This window comes from Hemitrygon akajei, chromosome 4 (assembly GCF_048418815.1).
Source record: "Hemitrygon akajei chromosome 4, sHemAka1.3, whole genome shotgun sequence".
Taxonomy (NCBI): domain Eukaryota; kingdom Metazoa; phylum Chordata; class Chondrichthyes; order Myliobatiformes; family Dasyatidae; genus Hemitrygon; species Hemitrygon akajei.
Genome location: NC_133127.1, coordinates 35,553,275 through 35,568,295, shown reverse-complemented (window position 1 = coordinate 35,568,295; position 15,021 = coordinate 35,553,275). Strand labels below are relative to the sequence as shown.

Here is a 15,021-nt window from a genome sequence, read left to right as displayed (position 1 = left end):
GTGGGGGGTTACTCGTGCGTGGTTAATGCTTAGTAACCCCTGCACACAGAAACTGCACAGTTCTGAATGCATACCTGCAGCTTTTCTAACACCCTACCACAGTTTTACCAAGACGTACAAAAAAGCTGGATGAACTCAGCAGGTCGGGTATCCGTTGAAAGAAGCAGTCAACGTTTCGGGTCGAGACCCTTCGCGTTGACTGCTTCTTTCAACGGATGCTGCCCGACCTGCTGAGTTCATTCAGATTTTTTGTACATCTTGATTTTACCACAGCATCTGCAGTGTACTTTGTGTTCACAGTTTTACCAATGTTTCCAGCCCTTGCTCCACGAACACACCTGGACTCTGGTAATGTGGACATGAGGTATGAGTATTAGGAACAATCTCTAGCCCCAGCTACAAGCCCACTGTGTTCCGAGCCTCATAGCTGCATATGTTACTAACCTCCTGGTCCAACTATACACCTGCCCACATCCTCTCCTCTGGCTTTGACCACACAGCTGGGCACTGATTGCTAGTTAAAATGCCTGGAAAGCAAACTGTTTATGGATCTAAAAGACCAGCTTTTATGTGTATTTTTTGGTGTATGTTTGAATAATTTAAATCAGCAGACTTAAGGAAACCAAGATGTCAGTTATACTTTATCAGAATTTCTTCAGATAAGAGAAGGAAAATGATGGAAACTATCCTGGACAGAATTGGATGGGCCACAGGGGAAGTTCTCCAAAGACACTTTGTGGAGTATGGCACCATCATCATTCAAGACTGAAGAAGTTAGAAATGAACCGTAGTTCAAAGCTGGCTATCCTGGGCAGTGTATAGCAGGAGTGGAGGTGTGTTTGGCCTCAATTCAGAACCTAATGGCCTGGAGTATCCCACATACTATAATGATCAAGAAGGCTCTTGGTTTGTGTATGTTATACAATTATAGCAAATAGCCATGGAGAAGGAAAATAGAAATGTATGCAGGATATACAGTATACTGAATCAAAGCAGAATACAAACAGGCATGCCAGGCTAGGTGCAGTGTAGCTAAAAAAAAGAAGTCCCAATCTAGTGAATCTGCAACATTGGACTACAATTCTGCTACACGTATCGTTTTAATTCATTCTTTGGAATCTGTGCACCACTGGTAAAATCAGCACTTATTCCTTGTTGAATACGGATTTTAAGATTTTTAGTAAAATTTTGGCTATTAGATTAGAAAATATATTACCTCGAATTATTTCTGAAGATCAGACTGGATTTATTAAAAATCGCTATTCATCTTTTAACATTAGAAAATTAATTAATATTATTTATACCTCTTCATCTAAAATACCAGAATGTGTCATTTCTTTAGATGCTGAAAAAGCATTTGATAGAGTTGAATGGCCATATTTAATACAATGCAACATTTTAATTTTAGTTCAAAATTTATATCATGGATTAAATTAATATACCATAAACCCTTAGCTTCGGTTTTTACCAATAATCAAAGATCCCCTTTTTTTCAGTTATTTCGTGGTACAAGGCAAGGTTGTCCTTTAAGTCCTTTACTATTTGACATCGCTTCAGAACCTTTGGCTATAGCTATTCGTGAATCACCCAATATTCTGGGTATTACCCGTGGGGAGACGACGTATAAGGTATCATTATATGCTGATGATTTGTTATTATATATATCTGACCCTGAAAGATCTATTCTGCTATTTCTTCTTTGCTTGCTCAATTTAGTAACTTTTCTGGTTATAAATTGAATTTTAATAAGTGAACTATTTCCATTAAATATGCAAGTTCCAATTTATAAACATTTACCATATAAAATTGTTACAGATTATTTTATTTATTTAGGTATTAAAATTACTAAAAAACATAAAGATTTATTTAAAGCTAATTTTTTTACCTTTAATTGACCAAATTAAGCAACTTGCTATTAGGTGGTCTCCACTATCTTTGTCATTGGTTGGCAGAGTTAATGCTATTAAGATGATGATACTACCTAAATTTTTATATTTATTTCAAGCATTACCAATTTTTATTCCTAAATCTTTTTTTGATACTGTTGACTCTAAAATATCTTCTTATTTGTGGCAGAACAAAAATCCTAGACTAGGCAAAAAATATTTACAGAAGCCTAAGAAGAAGGGCGGCTTGGCTCTACCAAACTTAAGATTTTACTATTGGGCAGTTAATATACGGTATTTAATATTCTGGACACAAGAATTGACTACAGCTGCTTGCCTACAATGGGTAAATTTGGAATGTAAATCTGTGCAAGATTTTTCACTGATTTCAATCTTAGGATCTTCACTTCCTTTTTCTTTATTCAAATTGAATAAACAGATAACTAATCCCATAGTCAAATATACATTACGAATTTGGTTTCAATTTCGTAAATTTTTTGGTTTGAATAAGTTTATTTTATCATGTCCTATAATATCTAACTACCGTATTTCTTTCGGCCTTCATCTATGGATCAAGCTTTTCTTTTATGGAAAACAAAAGGTATAACATGTTTTTGTGATCTGTTTTTGGATGATAACATTATGTCCTTTGAACAGCTATCTAATAAATATAATTTACCTAAAACCCATTTTTTTAGATATTTGCAAGTCAGAAATTTCTTGTATAATGAATTAAAGTCTTTTTCGAAATTACAGAAAGAATTTTAGCCCTCAATCCTTGTCAAAAGGGTTTGGTAGCTATCATTTATAATATGATTATGAATTTACAGCCAGATGTATCAGAAAAAATTAAGAAGGAATGGCAAGAAGAATTGCATTGCCCTATATCCACTAAGCAATGGGGAAAAAAAATTTTATTGGTAAATTCGTCCTCTATTTGTGCTAAACATGCCCTAATACAATTTAAGGTTGTACATAGAGCTCATATGTCTAAGGATAAACTTGCTCGATTTTATTCTCATGTTAATTCAACCTGTGACAGATGTCATTCTGATGTTGCTTCATTGACTCATATGTTCTGGTCTTGTTTACCAATTATAAAATAAGATAATTGGAATAATTTTAAATAAAATAATTTTATCTTTACAAAATTATTGGAAAGATATTTTTAATATTATTTCAAGAGTTTTAAATATCAATTTCCAACCGCATCCTTTTACTGCAATTTTCGGTTTACCAATGATGGATAATAACCGTTTATCCACTTCATCTCAACGAATGATTGCATTTGTTACATTAATGGCTAGAAGATCTATTTTACTGAATTGGAAAGAAATTAATCCTCCAACTGTATTTCAGTGGTTTTCTCAAACTATCTCTTGTTTGAGTTTAGAAAAAATTAGAAGCGTGGTTTTTGATTCTTCAGTTAAATTTGAAGAAACTTGGACACCATTTATTCAACATTTTCATATGAGTTAAATGGTCTTTTCCTAAACCTTACTTTTATTATCCTTAATTATTTGGATGGAGGTTCGGAGTTATTGGCACTACTGTATGTATTTAACATTATATAATGGCCCATGTTGGGTTTTTTTTCTCTTTTTTTGGGTTTTTTTTTTCTCTTTTTCTGTTTCTTTTACATAAATACTGTGAGTTTGGGAGGCCTTATATATTGATTATTATATATCTGATTGTCTATTTAAACTATTAATTATGTATTCTCAAATGCTTTGTATTCATATTTCATCTATGTTTTTCTTAAAATTAATAAAAAAAAATAAAAAGAAAGAAAGAAAGCACTTATTTCCCAGCCTCTAATTGTCCTTTAAAAATATGATGACACCAGATTGCTTTAGTAAGTAATTTTTAAATTAACTACATAGGATAGTTTGGAGTCACACATAAGCCACAGTAGATAAAGCACATTCTCCTTCCCAAAGGGCATTTGTGAATCGGAGGATTTGTGAAACAATCAGTTTTTACAATTAATATTCAACAGTTATTGTTGCAAATCTCTAAAACAATTCTATTCTGAAACTACACTAAATCCTAGATTCTTCAACCAGCATAAAATGTCCTCCTTGTATCAATGCTAAGAAACCCTTTAAGAAATGTGTATGTTCCCATGAGGTAAACTCTCATTCTTCTAAAGTCTAGAAAAGTAATCTCAGACCTCTCCTCATACAGGAAACCAAAGATCAATCTGCTAAGAGAGGCCCTTATACAGGCAGGCCTTTATACAGGCACATGAACAGACAGGTTACAGAGGAATGTAGACCATGTGATTAGTTTAAATTGCCATCATAGTTGGCAAGGACCAAAGGGCCCAATGCTGTACTCAAAATCTTCTTTGAAAAGTATATGTCCTTTTGCTAAATAAACCAAAACTATACCCAATATTGTTGCAAACTCCCTAGGCCAAAAACAACTGCAGTGAAATACGTTTACTATGGTACTCACATCCTCTCATAGTAAAGACCAATATACCATTTGCCTTTGTAATTGTAGTACTTACGGGGCAAGCAGGTTTATTGTTGGTTTCACCAGAACCAATTTGCTCAAATCCCTGATTATAGATTTAATCTAAATGTAGGCCATGGAGTTAATTTAGATATCTTAATTGGAGCTGGAAGAAGGAAGGGGGCAGTTATGTTGTGGGGAGGTGGGGAAAAGAGGGAGTCTGGGTGAGCAGGTAAAAGGGAAGGAAGCAAAGGGGGGCCAAGTGCTAGGGCACAAGTGACAGAGAAAACTCACTGTAGTCCAGGATTGAGACTGGATTGCTGGCATCAAGTCTACCAGTTCTACGATTGTGCTGCCCATTATACTACTGAATTCCCTTTTATGATTTCTATCAATCTTTTCTTATGCTCCCTCTTGGCCTCTCCTATTTCCATGCTCTGTAAGTCTCCTCAATTAGCTTGATCTCCCTAATAACCTAAGTCAGCTTGATTCTCACTATTGCTAACCACCCAGCACCAGTCAGGTGTTCTTATTTTCTGTTTCATTTTCTCCTTTATCTTTTTTTGTCAGTTTGGAGAATGTAATACACAGGCCTTATGGAAATATCCTTTTTCATAATGTTCTAAACTATAGTGCTATATGATTGCCATTTCCTCAATGTTCCCCTATTGCTGAGCTCTCAGAACCAAGTCTAGCAATTCGACATTCCTTATTGTATAGAAATGCACTGATAAAGAAAGTTTGGAACATGCTGGAAACTTACCCCTCCCCATAAGGTGTTGCTATTCTTATTTATGACTAAAGACATCTGTATCACCATTCTTTGCCTTTTGCACATTACTGTAATATTCCCCATATGTTTACTCCTCAATATCCTTACCAGTAAATGGCTGCAAAATGGTGTAATTTTGATTCAGACTTTATTTCTAAACATATGGATTTCCTTTTTCATCTCTTTCCAGCATTGCAATATTCTCAACCAGTACTCTCCACTATCCTTCTTTTCTTCCCTTCTCTATCATTCTTGGATTCCAGTACAGTAGTACTTAGAACACATTCTTTTCCATATTTTAAAGCCAAGTTTTTGCTTTTGTCATAACATTGTAATCCCATGCAGCTGTTTGAACCTTCTAGTTGCATCTTATTAACTTTACTGAACTTTCATGTATATATATATAATTTATTTAATGAAACAATGGGCATGTCACCAAAAACACAATTTCTGCAGATGTACCATGAAGAGCATTCTAACTAGTTGCATCACTGTCTGGTATGGAGAGCCCACTACACAGGATCTGAAAAAGCTGCAGAAAGCCGTAAACTCAACCAGCTCTGTTATGGGCACTAGCATGCCACACATTTTAATTCCACGTCCCATTCCCATTCTGATACATATATCCATGGCCTCCTCTACTGTCAAGATGAAGCCACACTCACGTTGGAGGAACAATACCTTATATTCCGTCTGGGTAGCCTCCAACCTGATGGCATGAACATTGATTTCTCTAACTTCCATTAATGCCTCTCCTTCCCTTCTTACCCCATCCCTATTTATTTATTCATTCATTCATTCCCCTCCTTTTACAGCTTTATTTATTTATTTATTTAATCTCTCCTCCTCCTCCTCCTCCTCCCCCCCCCCCCCCCGTTTTCTTTTTTTCTCTCTGTCCCTCTCACAATCACCCTTGCCTGCTCTCCATCTCCCTTTGGTGCTCCCCTCCCCCTTTCTTTCTCCCAAGGCCTCCCATCCCATGATCCTTTCCCTTCTCCAGCTCTGTATCCCTTTTGCCAATCAACTTTCCAGCTCTTAGCTTCATCCCTCCCCCCCCTGTCTTCTCCTATCATTTCAGATCTCCCCCTCCCCCTCCCACTTTCAAATCTCTTACTATCTCTTCTTTCAGTTAGTCCTGATGAAGGGTCTTGGCCCAAAACATCAAATGTACTTCTTCCTATAGATGCTGCCTGGCCTGCTGTGTTCCACCAGCATTTTGTGTGTGTTGTTTGAATTTCCAGCATCTGCAGATTTCCTTGAGCATGCCCAGCATCCAGGACACCTTCAAAAGGGAATGCCTCAAAAGACTGGCAACCGTCATTAAGGACCTCCATTACCCAGGACATGCCCTCTTCTTACTGCTATCATCAACGAGGAAGTACTGGAGCCTGAAGACATATACTCAATGTTTCAGGAACAGCTTCTTCCCTTCTGCTATCAAATTTCTGAATGGACAATAAATACTTGGACACGATCACAGTAATTTTTCATCTTTTTCAGTATTTTTTCCCCTTGCCTTTACTTACGCCTCACTGACACCTTTCATATTACCAGCCTAAAATGTTAATATCCTCTCCAGACACTACCTGATTTGCTGAGCATTTCCATTATTTTGTTCTCTGCACCAGGTATTACCAACTGATCACCTCAAAGGTAGCACGTGGACAATGCAATAGAAAATCCATCTTCATCACTGCAGCTAACCAAATGTGCAAAAGCCAAGCATTACTTCCTCTATCACATCTTTCTAAGTGAATCTAGTCATCCTATCCCTTTTCTATTCAGAAGTGATTAAGAAATGAAGGCCATTCAAAAGACATTAACTATAGAAAGATGGGTTGAGAGGAGGTGAAACTGACAACAGTTGAATAATTCACCAGTATTTGCTTATTGGAAAAGATAAAAGCAATGGTCATGATTTGAAATGTTGATTTTTGCATGAAGTTCAGAAAGCTATTAAGTGCCTAATTGAAAGGAATTGTATTGATTCTTCTCCTTCAGATAGTTTATTTTAATATGTTGAGCTTGAGGAGGTTACGTTGTTCCAGGGATCTGCACTGGCATTCATTTTAATAGGATTGGTTGAAGAAGATGCAAGAACATTTGGTGCTGCTTGATCTGGTGGATGGGATAATATGTTTCTATGCAGGAACATTTTTCACTTTCTGTTTTTAGAATCTAGCTGTGGTTGACAAACCAAGAATTCATTGTCACGTCTAATTGCTGTCGAGAAGGTAGTGGCAAGGCATTACCTTGAATCACAGCAGACATTTTGGTAACAGTTGAGTGATTTACTACCCAATTGAGGGACAGCAAGAGTCAACTGCATTGGTGGATCACATGGATGAGAATGCCAGATCCTGCCGTGAAGATGTTCACAAAGCAGATGAGGAAAACAATGCAGTGCTTGCACAAAGTAAGATGGTGGCAGTTGTTGGAAATCAATCATCTCAGCCCCAGGATATCACTGCAGGAACTCTTTAGGGCAATATCCTAGGCCTGGACATCTTTAGCTGCTTCATTAATGAACTTCCTTCATTCGGGTCAGAAGTGAGGTCATTTGTTGAATATACAATTTTTAATTCCATTTTCAACTCCTGAGCAAGTGAAGAAATCCATGCCAGCAGGCAATAAAACATTGAGACAGGGGCATAAAGGGGCATGTAACATTCATACCATGAATATGCTAGGCAGTAACCATTTTCAACAAGAGAGATTATGTCCATCTGTACTTGACAGTCGGTCAACAAAGCTTGCCAAATTCCTATTCACATAGTGTTGAAATAACTATCAAGTTTATATCTGAAAGTCTCTGAGGTACTACTCTCAACTACACAACTAGGTAGTTTGTTCCAAAGCACAATTCGGAAGCATGATGATGTATTCTCCACTTGCCTGGAACAGTACAATGCCTATAACTCAAAGCTCAGCACTATCCAAGTCAAAACAACCCCATTAGTCATGCTAAACATTGTTGCCTGCACCACTGGTGCACACTGGGTGCAGTGTATACCAGTTGTTTCTATTTCTAAGATTTTGTGCCCCCTTCTAAGTGAAAGCAATGATCTTGAGTGCTTCATCTGCACTCTTTCTCTCCAACCCAACCCTACCTCTGGTGATGTGATATTTGCTTTGCAGAAGATAACTTGTATCAGGTTTCAACATAGAATGTATGGAAATGGGGGAAACAGCAATATACAAGGGGTTTGGAAAGTATTGTCTGGGAAAAGTGGGAAGGTTAAGGTAGGAGTTCAGAGAAGAGATGAGGATTTTTTACCATCTGCCTGTGGGAATCATGTTTTGTAGAATGCATTTAACATGTGCTGTGTCCTCTTGTAGTTGGTGATAAGAGATATGGTTTAAGGATATTCATTGCTTTGAAAGCACACACAGTCTTTGATGTTCTTTAATACATTTCCTGACATGCCATCACCAAGTTTTGAGATGCTGTTTAGCATTTATGAGAAAAACACAACTATTCTGCTTTTGACCACTTCCAGATACACTGGAAACTCTGGGGTAGCCTATTATACTTCAATATTAAAACAGTTTGGAAATTCAGTGAACGTGATCTTCCTTTAAGAAGTGCATTTACTAACTAAGTATGTTTCACTGGCCTCCTGCACAAAAGTGCTTAGGGATGTTGCTGCATGCAGACTTCCAGTTCTATTACAATGAGGCATAGAAGATAAAATCCATCAAAGAATTGAAGAATTATAGGAACAGATTAGGAAGGTGGAGGCTAATTCAATAGTTATTTCAAAGACCAGCAGAGGCAATGTTGGACCAAGCGGCCCCTGACCTTGTTCTAAGATTCCACGACTAATGCACGGAAAGTAAAATAGACACACAGATGTATGTAACCATGGAGCAAGGAAAATAAATACATAAGCTACAATACTACAGATGACAAAAGTAAAATAATGCAAAGTGATAAATACAGGAAAAGAGAACCTAGTAAAACATAAATTCTATGATGGAAATACTATACTCTACAGAAAGGAAGTATAAATATATATACCAGCACTGAGGTAAATTCTACTCCATAGTAACATATTTCCTGACTGCAGAATGAACGTGGATAGAGAAAGAACGAAAATAGAAACACTGCACGATCCCAAACCCACAGACATAAATAAATACAGAGAGAGACACACACAGTTAAATACAGAGGAAGGTTCAGAGGTACAGTGAGGTTCTAATAAGTATGAGGAGAACATCAAAGGGATAATATGGTGTTTCATTTTGTCTCAGTAGGCACTCTTCATGATGCATAGGTTGTGAGTGAGTTAAGTGAGTGCTGTATCATAAGTGATGCCATCTTTCAGGGAGAATATTAAATCTGTCAATGCAAGTGGATGCAACGTGTTGCAAAATCAAGAATATTGATTGAGGACCTGGTCAAAGGTCTCTTCCAGTCGAAATAACCAAAATCATTTACTTCTTGGATCTTGATATGCACAGATTTCTTGTGATATTTACACTAACTACAACTTGCATTTATATATGTAGAAACATCCCAACATGCTTTACTATATTAAAATAATGGTTAAAGGTTTCCTTTAGAAGCAGGTTATGTTTCTTCAAAGATGTGCAGAATCAATGATAGAGTGCCATGGCAGTGTAGCAGTTAGTGCTACGCTATTACAGTTCAGGGTGTTGGAGTGCGGAGTTCAATTCCAGCATCCTTTGTAATCAAGTTTGTAAGTTCCTTCCTGGTGTGTGTGCGTGCGCGTGCGTCCTCTGGATGCTCCAGTTTCCCACTACAGTACAAAGATGTACCAGTTAGTAGGTTAATTCGTTATTGTAAATTGTCTCGTGATTAGGCTAGGGTTAAATTGATGGGTTCCTGGGCAGCGCGGCTCGAAGGGGTAGAAGGGTCTGTTCCACATTGTATCTCTAAATAAACATGTTCACAGATGGATTTGTGAATTTCAATATGCACGCATAGTAAAAACATTAGGTATGAATCAGAATCAGGTTTATTATTACTGGCATGTGACGTGAAATTTGTTAACTTAGCAACAGCACTTCAATGCAATACATAATATAAAATTAAAAAACCAAAATAAAATAATAATAAATAAATAAATTACAGTATATGTAAATCGAATGGATTAAAAATCGTGCAAAAAACAGATTTACTATATATTTTTTAAAAAGTGAGGTAGTGCCCAGGGTCCAATGTCCATTCAGGAGGAGAAGAAGCTGTTCCTGAATCGCTGAGTGTGTGCCTTCAGGCTTCTGTACCTCCTACCTGATGGTAACAGTGAGAAAAGTGCATGCCCTGGATGCTGGAAGTCCTCAGTAATGGACACTGCCTTTCTGAGACACCGCGCCTTGAAGATGTCCTGGTACTTTGTAGGCTAGCACCCAAGATGAGCTTGTGATGACCCACTTCCTAGCGCACTCAAACCGGCTCACAAATAGCCAGCGCGCAGGCACAAAGGCCAGGTCCGCAACAAAGGAAAAAAGCCTGCGGGGGTTTGTGAGTACGTGTCCCTTAGAGCATCCGCGCCCGGGGAGGGCGGGATGAGGGAGGCTTTAAAGCAAGGCTGTGAAGTTCAAATAAAATCATCTTTAATTGCAGTTTACCGACTCCGTGTCGTTATTTTAGCGCTGTGTGTAGCACACCGCTACAAGCTGACTAAATTTACAACCTTCTGCAGCTTCTTTCAGTCTTGTGCAATAGTGCCCCCCTCTATATCAGACAGTGATGCAGCTTGTCATAATGCTCTCCATGGTACATCTATAGAAGTTTTTGTGTGTATTTGTTGACATACCAAATCTCTTCAAACTCCTAATAAAGTATAGCCACTGTCTTGCCTTCTTTATAACTGCATTGATATGTTGGGACCAGTTTAGATCCTCAGAGGTCTTGACACCCAGGAATTTGAAACTGCTCACTCTCTCCACTTCTGATCCCTCTATGAGGATTGGTATGCGTTACTTCGTCTTACCCTTCCGGAAGTCCACAATCAGCTCTTTCGTCTTACTGCCAGGTTGTTGCTGCGGCACTAGTTGGCATATCTCACTCCTGTTCTACCAACAATGGTTCTATCATCAGCAAATTTACAGATGGTATTTGAGCCATGCATAGCCACACAGTCATGGGTATATACAGAGTAGGGCAGTGGACTAAGCACACACCTCTGAGGTGCACCAGTGTTGATCATGCATTATAAGTTATCTAAGACAGCTGATTACCTTACTATTTCTGAGTTTGCCATCCAATTCTGTTTTGTCATGATTCTTTAAACCAATGGTCTAGCCATGCAATTTCATGGTGTTATATTTGGTATGGGCAGTTGCAGAGCTCTTGTTTTGCTAGAACGTTAATGTACATTAAGATGGAACTTAGTATAGATTTTAAAGGGCTGAGGAATAGATGCCCTTTCTTAATCACCAGAGTAAGCAGTTACATAAAGGTACAATTAGGAGTTGCCAAGAACAACAGAGGCTAGAGTGTAATGCTGTGCTCCTGCATACAGTACAGAAAGCTACTCAATTACCTCAGCAAGGCAGAGAAGATGGGAGAATAACATGTTGACCTACTGCTGATGTACATAGCATTCAACTCCTTACACCTTATTAAGCCTCTTGCAGCATGTGCCAACTTACCATGCAGAAGAGTCTGTTATTCATTTGTCTGTGCACCAATGACATATTATGGCCATGGTTAGCATAATGCTTTAGAGTGCCAGTGAATGGAAAATCGGTGTTCAATTCCTGCCACTGTCTATAAGGAGTCTGTATGATTTCTCTGTGACTACATGAGTTTCCTCTGTGTGCTCCAGTTTCCTCCCACATTCCAAAGACATATGGGTTAAGGTTAGTGAGTTATGGGCATGCTGTGTTGGTGCTGGAAGCATAGTGTCACTTGCAGGCTGCCCTCAGCATGTATTCAGACACAAATTACACAGTTCACTGTATATTTTGAAGTTTCCATGGAATATACAAAGCTAATTTTTATCTTTACAATGCTGTGTCTAATTTCATTTCATGATGGCTGCTGTTGTTTACAAATCTTGCTTCTCTTAGGAGTGTAAGCAAATAATCCTAAGGAAAATCAGAGAAACTAGAGGTGTTCTTCCAGCCAAGGAAACACTAGTTATTACCAAAGACTCAGCTAGACTCGCTGTCTGAGGTGAAGTGATGGGAGCCTATCAGGGATTGGGTCAGAATTCAATATGAAGCAACCACCTGGCATTTAACATTCAGTTATTGTTACTTGATGTTAATAGTCTCTGAAATATGATCACAGTGATAAAGATGACTGCAACTATGTGTACTTCCATTGTACTCAATTGTGTTATTGCTCATGTATAGAGAATTCTCACATTCCCATAATGACAACTACTGAGGGGAACTTCCTCTCTTCAAAGGTATCTTTTGTAGGCCCAAGGGGCAGTAAAGATACTCAACTGATGGAGGGAGAGGCAATTGGATTTACAGAAGATCATCTGTTCTTCACATGAGCAAAAGCAGTTAAAGAGTACATGCTAGAGAGATTCTTTTCGCTCTTCTGAACTGGATGGAGGTGCTCTGCTCGGGACCTGTCAGTAATGGATAATTCCTGAGCAGCAGCAGACAAGCAGTGTACTGGCAGGCATGGTGTGCATTTGCAGAGGCATTGCATGAAACCACCCGAAGCATGAATGACATGATAAGGAAGGTAATTAATAAAGTATATTTTTCCCATCTAAGTGAAGTTAGATTACACACAATATAAAATCTGCCACAGTTCACTTCTAATTTCTTTCCCCATTACCTTCATACCTTTACTAACTGTCCCAAAGATATGTTTTTCACTTACATTTTATTTTGCACAACATATTACTATCTTATTTCTTTTTATTAATGTGATATTATTTAATGGCACTAGTGTAACATCCCATGGATTCTAGGAGGTCAGTACAGTAATTAAATTTCTCAAGTTCTAATAAAATAATAATAATTATGTGTATTAATTAATTTGACCTGACAGAGACTGGTGGCTCCTTGTCAGAAGAGTTTACAACCAAACTGTCCCAAATGTTTATTTTGTTAGTTCTATCCATATTACCAGCAATTCTTTATTAAAACTATTAAGTAAATTTATTATTTTCAAACTATTATTCTAAGGGTAAATTGATAAACACATTTTGTAAATGTTTTCTTTAACGATGTATTGATGTATTGAAACCTTCTTTTATTTTCCAATTGAGATTTTTAAAAGTTATGAATTAGAGGCAGTTTTCTTCAATTTTATTAGTTACTGATATAAAATAATTTCATTTAATTTTATATTTTTTGCAAGGAAGTGTTTGAGTACCATCAGTAGATATAATTCTGGCATTATCTCCAACACACTTCAATGTCAATGTTAATATAATGATAGTCAGAAAATTATGGAAAAAAAGGTAAACAGTTGCTGCTTTGGGCCAAGACACTTCATCAGATCCTGATAATGTTAAAGTCAAATCTGAATAAAACTCGGGAGACCAGCTTCTTCTCATCATCACAGTTTATTGCGCATTCTCCTGCAGGAAAGTTTGAGTTGTTAGAGGGAAGGCTTGTTAGTGCTGCCACCATCTGACAAAATGGACTAACTCAGTCAGGTTACAGCTGTATATAGTACATAGTAAGTCCCATACATTACTGTTGCAAGCTGTTATTAGAACTGGTATGCACACCAAGTCTGTTGGTGCAAAACTTAATTACTTAGATTAAAGAGTCCACTAACTCAAGGTTTTATTATAGATGGATATATTGTCCAGTCCTTAACAGCTATTCCCTTTGCAAGACCCTGACTTAATTACAGTCAGATGTTCATTCCTGTCCTTATCAGAGAGTCCTTACTCAAACAAGGGTACAAAAAAATATTGTTTACCAAATTCTCAATGTCTCACTGCCAATTAAAAGGGAACCAGAATAAACTGCTAAAGACAGAGCTTACTTCAGTTCAAAAATTCCTGTTCAGTCTCAATTATTCCTTCAGCCAGAGGCTACATAAGTTCAAAATGATTATATATATATATGTGTGTGTGTGCGTGTGCGTGTGTGTGTGTGTGTGTGTGTGTATGTGTGTGTGTGTGTGTGTGTATATATATATATATATAAAAGACCTTTTATTGAGGAATTGTGGAGATAAATATATATATCCACAATTCATCGATAAAAGGTCTTGGCCCGAAATGTTGACTGTTTACTAGATACTGCTTGGCCTGTTGAATTCCTCCAACATTTTGTATGTATTACTTTGATTTCCAGCATCTGCAGACTTTCTCTTGTTTGTGAGTAAAATAAAATATCTGGTATTGTTTAGGAATGTAAATAACCTGATGATGTATCTGTAAAACCTGACTCAGATGCCACACATTCTAGCTCTCTCAATCTCTGCAGCCTCCCAGAGTAGGTAATGCTCCTTAGATTTCTGGCATAATCTTAGCTACAAGTGTTACGTACTTGTTACGTGACAGTAGTGTTGAAGCTATACTGGACTTAAGGTAGTGGTCTTGTGATGGTGGAGTGATGTCATTTTCCCACCAGTAGAGGTCATGTGACAGGTTTTTTTTACAGGGTATAAAAGGAGGACCCCTCCCTGTGAGGAGGGGCAGTTCGTGGCTGGATTTGCCATTTTGACTTCATGCCACTGCGTGGTCCAATATTATGACGCAGTTTAGTTGAAAGATGGAGTTTTATTTAATGCCTAAAGTTTAAAAGGTCATTGCCGGCAGTTTCTTTATAACACTGCCAGTTAAAAATCAGTGGAGAGTGAAGATCGGAGTTCGGGAGCTAAAAGATTGAGGAAAGTCGATTTTGATGATGAAACAGGTTCGACCTTGTTTGATCCTCATTCGGAAGGAATTTGTTGGCTGTCCCCGTGTTAATCCCTGCGAATAGCAGAAAGGATTGGGAACA

General features: G+C 37.6%; 1 protein-coding gene across 1 annotated transcript in view; it reads left to right on the top strand.

The window, feature by feature from the left end:
* The window catches only part of bdh2 (3-hydroxybutyrate dehydrogenase, type 2), a 100,527-nt gene that overhangs the window by 250 nt on the left and 85,256 nt on the right, over positions 1-15,021 (top strand). Inside the window, exon 2 of the mRNA XM_073042312.1 lies at positions 1,497-1,628. The gene's annotated coding sequence lies outside the window, so the exon portion shown is untranslated. The remainder of the gene's footprint in view (positions 1-1,496; positions 1,629-15,021) is intronic.